The sequence below is a fragment of the Aythya fuligula genome, chromosome 8 (genome assembly GCF_009819795.1).
Source record: "Aythya fuligula isolate bAytFul2 chromosome 8, bAytFul2.pri, whole genome shotgun sequence".
NCBI lineage: Eukaryota > Metazoa > Chordata > Aves > Anseriformes > Anatidae > Aythya > Aythya fuligula.
In genome coordinates, this window is record NC_045566.1 from 12,959,328 (window position 1) to 12,970,872 (window position 11,545).

The following is an 11,545-nucleotide window of genomic DNA, read 5'->3' on the forward strand; positions in this document are numbered from 1 at the left end:
ACAAATAGGGCCCTCTGTTCCCCTGAGAAGAGAGTCTCCCAGAACAATAACCCTTCTGTCTTTCTTGGTGGAGGCAGTCCTGAGGCATGGATTCGACCTCCTCGCCCTAGGCATCCTCCTGGGTACACTTGCTACCTCTTCCTCACCCACCGGACTCTCAAGCTCCATGGCCTCAAATCTGTTGCATAAGGGCACCTGGGAAGGTGGGGCCAGTGGGGGAGGGCATCGCCTGCGCCTATTTCCTTTCCTCCTCAACCCTGAACTCCTAGATCCCCTCCCTCTGCCCAACAGTGACAGGGCAGGGGGTCCACCCCCATTTGGGATGTCTCACCCCCGTACCTCTCCTTGAGGCCCTGCAGGGAGTTGCTCCACCAGTCTATCTCCCGCTCACACTCCCTGATAGCCCTCAACCTCCTCCTTGAGCTTCACCACCATGTGGACCAGGTCATCCACCTGCTTGCACCTCACGCACGCAGTTTCTCTGCCTCCCGCTAATGGCAGGAACAGGCTCAGACACTCCCAGCATCCGGTGACCTGAACTGCTGCATTTTTTAACAGTAGTCGGGTCTGGGTGGGTAAAGCCTACAGCACCCTGTATTCCCAGGATGTCTCCCATCCAAGTACTAACCGGGCCTGACCCTGCTTAGCTTCCAAGATCAGACGAGATTGGGCATTGCCAGGGTGGTATGGCCATAGGCAGAAAAAGCTTCAGAACCTTTATATTTATGAAAGGGAGGAGACATAAGATGGGAGATTGCTTTTCCAAATAAAAGGTTAATATTATTATAAGATTGTCATTTATGTTTGAACAAACCAACATTTCTTTGCTTATGCTAGAGAAAGGGAAATCCTCTGCTTCCTCCTCTCCTCTTACTGGAAAACAAATTCAAAATAGTACTTAGCCAGAGTAAATATTGGAAAGTTTTTGGAATACCATAGTGAATTATAGTCAGTAGTGGATCCTGAAAATAACTTTTTTTGGTAGGAGAATCTGGTTTTTTGTTTGTTTGTTTTTGTCTTTGATAACTTAAAGAAAGGGGGAAAAAAAAAAAAAAAGAAAAAAAAAGAAAAGAAAAAAAAAGGATGCAAAACTAAATTAGCTTACCTGAATGCACAACTAATGAATTTGCCTTAACATGGCAAGCACAGTATGCCATTGCCTTTGTCCCTGACTTATTATATCTACAAATCAGGTAATATTTGCACTGGCTTGTTGATCATAGTATGTACATAGATGGGGAAAGATATAGTAATTTTGTGTTAATATCTTATATCTGCTGGGAGGGAAATGTAAAGCTAAAACTATTTTTCACTGGTATAACAAACTAATGATTTCTATATGCTAACCATTATCAATAGGATTACAAAGTCACATGGCAGTTAATGCCATGTGAGATAAAGATGTAAGAGATAAAGATGTAAGAGATAAAGATCTAAATACACTTATTGGAAGAATGTGATATCCTATTCATCATTCATTCAGTCAGTAAATCAGATTGCAGTGCTGAAGGCTGTATATGTGACCTATTACTACATATGTAATGACTATCATTTCTGTTCTGCACAGATAATGAATCAACCTTTAAATATATATATATATTTTTTTTTACAAAGATGAGTGGAAAGCATAGCATACAATAAAAACTTGTCTTTCATCAATTTCAGATGATGTGTGTGTGCACACATTCACTTTGTTGGTTGGATTGGCAAGGAAGCCTTTAGTATTTACAATGCCATTGCAAGTACTCCAGGTGGTCCCCATAAATTATTTGCATGAGGTTGTACTTCAGGACACAAAGTGACAGTGTGCCAGAATCTAAGTCCGCACATTCTAACAAATATGCCAGAATTGTCACATCACCATATTTTCAACAGTGCATTGTTGCCATTCTGTCATTCTGTACCAAGGGCCTTTGGCTTCTCAGCCCCATGCATCAGCCCTAGAGAGCCACTCACAGCTTTTGGCACTGCTGAAGAAAAAGAGTCTGGGTAGTGATAAAATTTTCCCTCTGACAACCCACCCAACACATGACTTCTGTGTAATCATTTTTGGTTCTATGTAATCATTTTTAGGCATCCAGCATAAAATTGTTCCCCATCATCATACTAGATGGAATGTGATCTATTTCTTCTAAACCATTAACATTTTCACTGTCTCTCAGAGGGTTTACTCAGATGGTGCACTACTGTAGTCTTTTATAGCTTTCCCTAGTTTGTAGATGTATAGGAAAATGAAGACTATATAGTACCAGTTAGGAAACAGACATGGAACCCATTGCCACAAGATTAATTACAGTATGAGTTTACTTAGAGCATGAGCTGCTGTATACTTTTAATTTTATATTAAGATCCTTGGTTTTATCATTTGTATATTAATGTCAGCCATCACAGTTCTCCTCTTTAACAAGGCTTGAATAGATTTGATGTTTAATTTTCAAACATCTGGAAATTTGTACCAGCTGAAAAAAATAAAAAAAATGATGGTACAGACTATGTTTACCAATAATGCTGTAAATACTCTGGACACCAAAACAAAGCTGCAAATTCAGCACTGTTCTCAGAAACTGAATTTGTTCAATGGCAAACACAATAGTCAAATGTAGTTTAGAGTAGTCAAACTTATTAAAAAAAAAAAAAAAAAAAAAAAAACACAATACCTGAAACCTTGTGCACTCAAATTTAGCCTGAAGTAAATTTTTACAGCTAAGTTATAAACAACCCAAAATAGGAAGTTATATAATAAAAGTGCTGACACCATCTTAACTACATCCTAGAGTTGCAAACAGCAATGCTATAATGAGTCAGATTCATTGTGTCTTTCAAAAACCTGGTTTCCTTTTTAGAACTACTTCACCGCTGATGGCCCACATTTGCATTACATAAACTTTCATGATGAAACATCTTACCAGTTCATCTGAACAGCATGGAATAAAGATCATCTTCATTTAATTAGTTCTGAGTTTGCCTAAAGGCTTTAGGAACTACAAAATTTGCAAGCTTGTTTTTACAAATTAGTTGCGAAGTAGCATCTATCTTTTCTGTTTCTCCATCAAGGTAATATGCTTTTCTCACATGTATCTTTTTTTCTTTTTTTCCCCCTAATGATCTGTTTCTGATAGTCAGCTGATTTTTCTGCTCTATAGTTCACTGAGGGCACCATGTTATTTGCATTATTCATTACTGAAGCTATGGTATACCTTGGTTAGATTCTAAACACAAAACAGTTTCTAGGCATAACTTTATGTCTTCCATAAAAATCATGAATTATGTAATGCACAAATCTCTCCACAATAACCTCACTTCTTTCTCTGGCAAGTCAGCTGGCTATTTTTATTAAATATTGCTCATCTGCCATATGGACTCCAGTATTCAAGTTAATTATAAAATTGAAATATGGCAATGCCCTCTGAATCTGTAAAATCATTTTCCAATTAAAACTACTTTAGAACACCGCATATAAAAAATAATTTTATATAATTATGCACATCAAGAATAAGGGATTTTTTAATCGCCTAAGCATTACAAAAATACCTCCATTTGTTCTCATTGTGCTCTGTATAGAATTTAACATGCCTAAGTGAACAAATGCTATCATTGTTTGAGAAAGCTGGAGTAACTGAAGCAACTGAAAAACAAACATCACTAAACATAAAAAACTACAAATCTCTTTATTTCTGATTGCTAGTTCTACTGTTCCTGGATTTTTCTTAATGTTTCATATTTATGCTTTATACATTTGAAATGGGTAGTTTGTGGAAAATTTTTCTGAACTTTACTTTTAGACATGTTCTATCATCATCGATGAAATTAAGGAATAAATTAATTCTTTTCATACGAGTAGGTGAATTTGCCTCCAGGAGGAAAATATTTATGTTTAGTCTGGTATTTGGTATGATGAATTAGAGAAATCTTTATGATGGCATCTAGCATGCTTTATGCTGAAGCACGAAAGCACAATATGTAGCGTATTGAAGATCAGGTTAAACAATAGTTGCTAAATAGTTAGCGCTTGCTGGTTTTCCATTCTTTTGTTGAATTGTATATATACTTCTGTGTAATCTAATAGTGCTTCTCAATATTAAAAAAAAGTGGGTTTTTCTTCAGAATCTTTCTCCATGGGGCACTATCATATGTAAAATTCAGTTATCAACTGCATTTCATGTATTTCATTAATTCAACATGTCTGGAGAAGTCTTATCAATCCAAGATTTTGCAATTTCCTAGTCACAAATAATTCAGACAATTTAACATGAACCTGTCCTTAAGTTTTCCCGTGCCAATACAAAAACTTTCATAGCAATCAAATCTTCACAGTTAAAAAAGGATTGTATGATAATGCAATGATAATACATAATGATAACCAAAATTATATTCTCACACAGTTTAATAGTTGACTATAAATTGATCTGAGCTTTTCCCCAAATTGTATTCACTTAATTACTTATCCCTTATAAGACAATAAGGGTGTAAAATGTGTTAAGTGAGAGGATCACAAGGAAAGGAATGGTAGTTCCTAACAATTTGACAAGTGCTTAGCTTGGCTCTCACACTGTTGTGAAAGTTGTTGAGTGGATGTATCTGTAAAAGGGAAAACTTCCTGTCATGGGAAACCAGTGAAGAATGTAATTGGAAAGTATCTTGTAGGATACTTGATCTTATGAGTGAAGGAAGGTGGAAGATTGATGAAGTGAGAAGTGTATGAAATCAATAGTGCTGATGTAGTACATTTGGTCATTTATAAGACTTGGTTCTGTCACTTTGATTAAAAGGTACAGAATTAATAGATTTAAATATGGCTGTAAGGCTCCAAGCATCATCATATACTTCTAGTGAGATGCTTATCACTCTTATTAAAACATTTGACCAATTAACCAGAAAAAATGTACAAAAGAGATTCTACAAATGATCCAAAGGCTGAGAGAAGTTTTAAAGAAAGAAAAAGAGAAGAAACTGATACCATGTGATCACTTTTGTTTTGGAAACTGGGTATAAATAGATAACACATTTTATTAATCCTACATACTGACAAAGACACATATTTTACAGAAAGATTGACTATCCCAGAAGAAGTGACTATGAAAAAAAAAAAGAGAGAGAGAGAGAAAAGAAAAGAAAGAATAGGCATTAGGAAAGATAACAGCTGTACTTGATTTCACATAATGAAAAGCAAGTGCTGTACATACAGAAAGGAGATCCTTTAGAGAGCATAAGAAGTTATTTGGTGATTTGGTGATATTTGACCTCACACCTTCAGAAGCACTTTTTCTATTGTCAGCATCCACAGCTAAAGGAAGGATGCTAAAGACTGCAAATAGCACTGAGAAAACACATGAACATATGTAAATATGTTTTTACTGTGGTAAATAGATGAGGTAGATAGTTTAATGTCTTTACTAAAGATGAGACAAAATGCATTCTCATTAAGTACAGAGACATCAAACTGCAAAGAGATGGAAATCCACTGAAAGGCAAGGCTGCTATAGAAAGAGACATTGACACACTGAAGTGGGCTGACACAGGCTTCATAAAGGCAAATGCAAAGACCAGGAAAAGAATGAACCTTGTAGCAGTATGCACCAGATGCCGACTAGATAGAAAGTAGCTTTGGAGGTTTGTAGGAAAGGAGGTGGAGATCTCTGTAGACAACAAAATGGATATTAATCTGTAGCATGACGTCATTATGAAGAATTACAACCACATACTGTGATGTATTAGCAAAAGCATTGCCAGTAGGTAAAGGGAAGTGAATGTTTCCCCTACTCAATACTTGTGAGACTGCATATGGAGCGTTATGTCCAGTTTTGGGCTCCAGCAAAGTGACATAAAACTATTTGAGGTACTGGAGCACATGATAAGTAGAGGAGAGATTGAGAGAGTTCAGCCTAGATGGTGAAAGGGGAATCTGTCTTCAGCTACACAGCAGAAGGCCATAGAGAAGATAAAGCCAGATTCTTCTCAGAAGTGCACAGTGACAGAGCGAGAAAGATGGACACAAATATAAAGTGGGACATTCTGTTATTAGGAAAAAAAAAGAAAAGTATGACATCAAAACCTGGAGCAGGAGTTCAGATAGGTTTTAGAATCTCCATCCCTGAATATTCTCAAAACTCATGTGAGGCAACCTGATATAAGTTGCCTTGACTTTTTGCTGGGAGATCAGGCCAAATGATTCCTCAGGTCTCAGCTAATTTAAATTATGTTATAAAATTATTCCAATACTGGGAAACAGACATAACCGTTTCTCTCAAGAAGTCAGTCTGACTCTACAAGGCCCATTACCTCAGAACTACCATAATGTATACATAAGAAACTAAACATTGATAGTTGGAAGACAATCGACCTGAGGAATGCATAGTAAGATCCAGCTTCTGGAAACTGGAGATAGAAATTCAGTCTAAATAAAACATCTAGATTTTAAGCAGGACAGATAATTAACAAGTAGAACAAGAGTTGTGAGGAACACAGTTAATGACAGTCTTTGAATCAAGATCAGATATTTTTTTTTTTCCCCTAAAGATTTCCTGTTCTTCAAATGGGAATTAATTCAGGGAAATCCTATGGTTTGCTTTAAACAAGAGGTCAGATTAGGTGATCACAGGGGTTCATTCTGGTCTTACAGAAAATGAATCTGTGAACCGTGAGTCCTTCTTTAACATCATAATGTGTGTGATATACACGTTCCAATTGAGCTCACACTTTTTCAAAGTGCTCCCCTATGGATTGTCTCAGGACAAAGATAAAGGCAAAGAAAGCTTTAGAGCATGTCTGAATTGGAGATGTCTCCTCTATCTTTTAATATAAAGGGAAATAATTTATCAAACAGGTAGATCTGAGGTCAGAGACTTTCTAGAAGCTAACAGTGCAGATATTCTCCCTAACTCTGAGCCAATGGCATATCACAGTTATAATTACCAGCAAGATTATTATGCATCCAAAATGACAAATCTTTATTTTTACCAACAAATACTTAAGCTTTAGGGGTATCCTAAATTAGCTTTTCTTTTCCCTCAAGACCTTGAGAAGCAGAAAATACTTTGGCTGATGAATGAAACATCCAGCCCAGGAAAATGTAACAGAAGCAGTGAAAATATTTCTGTTGAGAACAGAGTGACAGACCTATTACAAAAATCTAAATATAATTCTGGACCATATTCTGTTGAGCTTTTAAGCATCTGATATTTGGACTGAAGACCCAGAATATTTTAGATGTTCAGCAGACTTTCTCCAGCTCTTCTTTCAGAAAATATAGAAATCAATGTATGATTAATTCTAGATTAATTCTATGCTAGAATTCTTACTGATGTACTGACTTTTTAGTGACTACTATCCTTCTGTAATATGTAATGTGAATTCATCACATGTACACCTTTTATCTTTCACTATCTTACATGCTTTTGTAGAGATATTGCCCATACGTAGTAATGTATTTTAAGCACTAAGCCATTAACCTATTGCAGTAGAGTATTATCCAGCACTCTGTACTAACATGAGTAGTCTTATATGATTGTAATAGCTTACCTCAGTATGTTGTTTTATACCAAAAAGTCATTCTGTATAACTGGATTTCATAATAAAATATTTCTTTCTAGCAGATGGCACATGCAACAAGGGACTGATCTGGAAATAGTTGTTGTGGGCCTATTTCATCTCCTATAAAACTTAAAAGAAGGGATAGTGAAAAAGGGATAAGATTCAACTTAGAAAAGGATGGCTGATAACAACAAAATGCATCTCTGTTTACAAATTTATAGTTAAAATTTTAATTTGTCTGTTTCTTGTCTAAATCCAATGAACACAATATTAATAGTTGTTGATGGTAGTGTTTTTTATACACAAAAAGATAAATTGTGTACAATGCAGTGTGATGTCAAATAAATAATACTGCAATTCCTCCAAGATGGAACTACCTTTGTTAATCTTATCCATTCCAAAGAGTCTTGCATTATCAGGTCTTTATATTTGGAGCTAATAGAAGCATAATACTAGAGCAAAGCAACCATGGAAGAATATAGAGTCCCCTGTGGCTGCAATTGAAGCTCTAAAAGCCTGTTTTTCATTTTTAAACTGTTCCTCTGGGCATAGGTAATGTTCAAAGAAGCATTTTAAAGAGAAAATGAAACTTTAAAAGCTTCAAAATGTGGTTGTAGGAAATCCAAGATGTCGTCTGTGACATCTCCTGTCTTACTGTTAGTTATGGTAAACAGCAAGATTCAGTGCTTCTCTTGCTGCATCATAACATTTTAGAAAAGGGTGGCTATGTTTTTCTCGAGGATCGCTGAAAATTTGCAAAATCAAAATCCTTACCATGAAATACAAAGAGATGGATGCTGTGTTTGAAATAATTATATTTCAACTGAAAGAGTAGAGTTTTCTGAAGAAAAAAAAAAATCCGGTGGTATGGAACATATAAAGGAGCAAGTAAAAACAGAAAAAAAAAAAAAAAATGTGTTCTGACTTGCAATATGATATTCTTACAATGTCAGTGACTGTATCAATGCATATTCCCAGAAGTGAGTGAAGAGCTAGTGTCAGGGACTATACAACGGCAGATGTCTGATTGAACATGGAAAGAAAGTGGAAAGGGATGCAGACAAACCTTTCAGATTTTATGCATATTTCTGGTATATATCAGACCAAACCAAATGTTGCCAGATTTTGAATTTGCATTGGCTATTTCTATCTTAAACTTTATTTGTTGATTAATAAAGGAAAAGGAGCCTTGAAAGTTTTTGAAGAATGTTCTTGTCTTTTTGGTAGCCTATTTATTTATTAATCTATCTATCTGTTTATTTATTTATTTTAAAAATTGCTGAAATACATGACCACCTGAGAAACTACAAACTTCTACCATTTCTAACTGACCAGATTCTGGGCCCATCCAGATTCTGCTGTGAACTTTCAGGGTAAGTTCATTGGTAAGTTCATGGTAAGTTTCATGGTAAGCCTTGTCTTGTTTCATTAGCACAGTACATTAGTCTTCCAAATCAATGCTAACAAAAAAAAAAAAAAAAAAGATGTGTCATTTTTTTCTTTTTCTCTCTCTCTCTTATTTTTTATTTATTTATATATTTTTTTCCTTCATCTTTACAAAGACTTACTTCTTTTTGGACATTCTTTCCAACTTTCTTTCCAGTGCTGCAACACAAAATTCATTCAAAGGGGAACAGAGAGACAGATATAATAATAGTAGGATCACAGACGCCTCATTTCTCTCACTTCATTTCTATCACCAACAAAACAAAAATGAACTTTGAGGCAAATTCTGTTTAAAGAAACTCTAAAATTTGTTATGAAGTGATTTTTGAAGTCTTTTTCTTCCTAAATAAATCTGTAAACTAATACTTATGCAACTGTAGGCATGCAAATGAAAGAAGTTAGTTATAGTGTTCGAAATAGAAAGTTAGTGGTAAGACTAGGCACAAAGAAATAGAAAGTTTAGAGTCAAAAGCATTTTCTGCAAGGACACGCCATTATAGGATAAGAATTTCAAACTGAGATACAGGGGAAAAATCCTCTGAAATACATTTATCAGCAAATGACCCTGATCAGCTGTGTTCCATCTGAGGAAGATCATTACTGTAGACGTCAGAGTAGTGCAGGAGACAGGTTAAAAATGGGTTTCAGATTATTGACACTTACTTTTTATTAAAGTTTATTTACAGCTGGGGATAAGAGAACATAGGCCCAGAATTATGGAACTTTTTAAAACTCCAGAGATTATATCTTTGAAAACCTTTGCAAAATTTGTAAAGTTTCTATTTCTTGCATTAATCCTACCTGAATGAATGTCTTTCAAATGCAACACTCTAGTTCTTTCAAGTTTTTATATTTTAATGTATTTTTTATGATTTGTTTTCTGCTAATTTTCTATCAAAAGCTGAACCTTTCTTGAGTAAAGCACGTGCTTAAAAGCTGTGCTGAATAGGGAGAGGATTAAATAAGTGTAAAGATTTAAATTCTCCATCCAGTCAGGATTTAAAGGTCATACATAGCATATAGCTCCCTGACAAAAGGACAGACTATATCGAAAGTACACATTTAAACTTACAGGTCACCTACAACTATTTTCTGTTCCTTTATAAATCTGAGATTTTCACAGAACAGACACTGATGATTGATGCCTAAAGATGTGCATACAATTACAATGCACTCTTGTGTTCCTGGAGGGACATATTCTTCTCTAAACAATTATAGAAGATAAAAGAAATCTGTAAAGCTTCAGCTCCTTCAATGTGGAAATTTCTTTAGGAGAGAAAGTGGAGTTTATTTACCCATTGACTGGGCTCTGAGAAACAGAAAAGATCATTGGTGATGGTCAGCTACTTTTAATAATGATTTAAAAAGGAAAGTTCTAAATACCTATTTCTGGTGAAATTTCTCTGCCAGCTGCAGCTGAGAAACATGTCCCAAACTTGTTTTCTTCATTAATGAAAATTCAATAGAAAAAAAGTCCAAATACAGAAACAATTTTTTTCTGAAGAACTGATATAAGAATACATACATTTTTGATAGTTTCTGAAGGCTATCTAGAACTAATGATGGTAATAAAAGATCACTCAAAATCAGATGTAGTAATTTAATACAGTTAATCATAGTAATTCACTTATATCATTGACCTTGTCCTGAGAAGTCCTGATGTACCTCATTTCACAATAAATAATGCTGTTTTATTACTTGCATACACTTTTTCTCTAAAGATATGATGATATGAAGTAAGCAAGTAAGATGTGTGGCACAATGAGGCTCAGAATGCTGCAGGGAACAACTTTTTGTTACTGTCTTCAATCAGTTGTAAGCGTGGAAAGAAGCTATCAAGTCTGTCACAAAATGCTATAACACAGACAGGCAAGAAGATGTAGAGTATGTCCGGATATAGGCAATATTTCAGTTCTGAGTTTTCAGACTAGGATTCCTAGACAAGGTAGATGACTTTACACGTCTATGTCATTTTCTTGATGAGTGTAGATTCTCCATTCAAAGCACACATGTAACTGCAAGAACTTTTGCAAATACTGAAAGAATAAATAACTCCATAAATATTAGACAACTCATTACTGAATTCCAGCTTCTGTGCTCCTTCCATTGGAAGGCAGTTCCAGAAACACATTATTTTAATAGCTTAGAACTGTCTCATTTCCAGCTAAATACATTTACAGCCATCACCATTTTTCCCAAGTGACAGCATTGTCCTTTAGCTTACAATATCACTGCTCAATATTTACTCCTGCAGTGTGTTTTTTAGACAGCAATCATATATGCTCACAGATTTCAATAGTTTTGCTTAGCTAAACAATTCAGGCTCTTTAAATTTCTTCTTGCAAAACAGGCTCCCCAGTCCCTTGATCATCCTAGAAGCTCTGCTTTGTACTTTTTCACCTTTGAGGTTACATTTCTTGTATATTGGTCCTTGTACAGAGCCCAGTGTTGAACTGATATATCCCCAGATTCTCATGGTACAGCAACAGTATCTCAATGGGTGTGGAAACTCCCACTTAAGCTCCACCATTTACAGCTTCCTGAAGCTGTCGATGCAGGGCTACCGGTG

General features: G+C 35.4%; 1 pseudogene; it reads right to left on the reverse strand.

Annotated features, from left to right (window-relative positions):
* Positions 1-579: 579 nt before the first annotated feature.
* Positions 580-698, reverse strand: LOC116492248 (annotated as a pseudogene).
* Between the last annotated feature and the right edge of the window lie 10,847 nt (positions 699-11,545).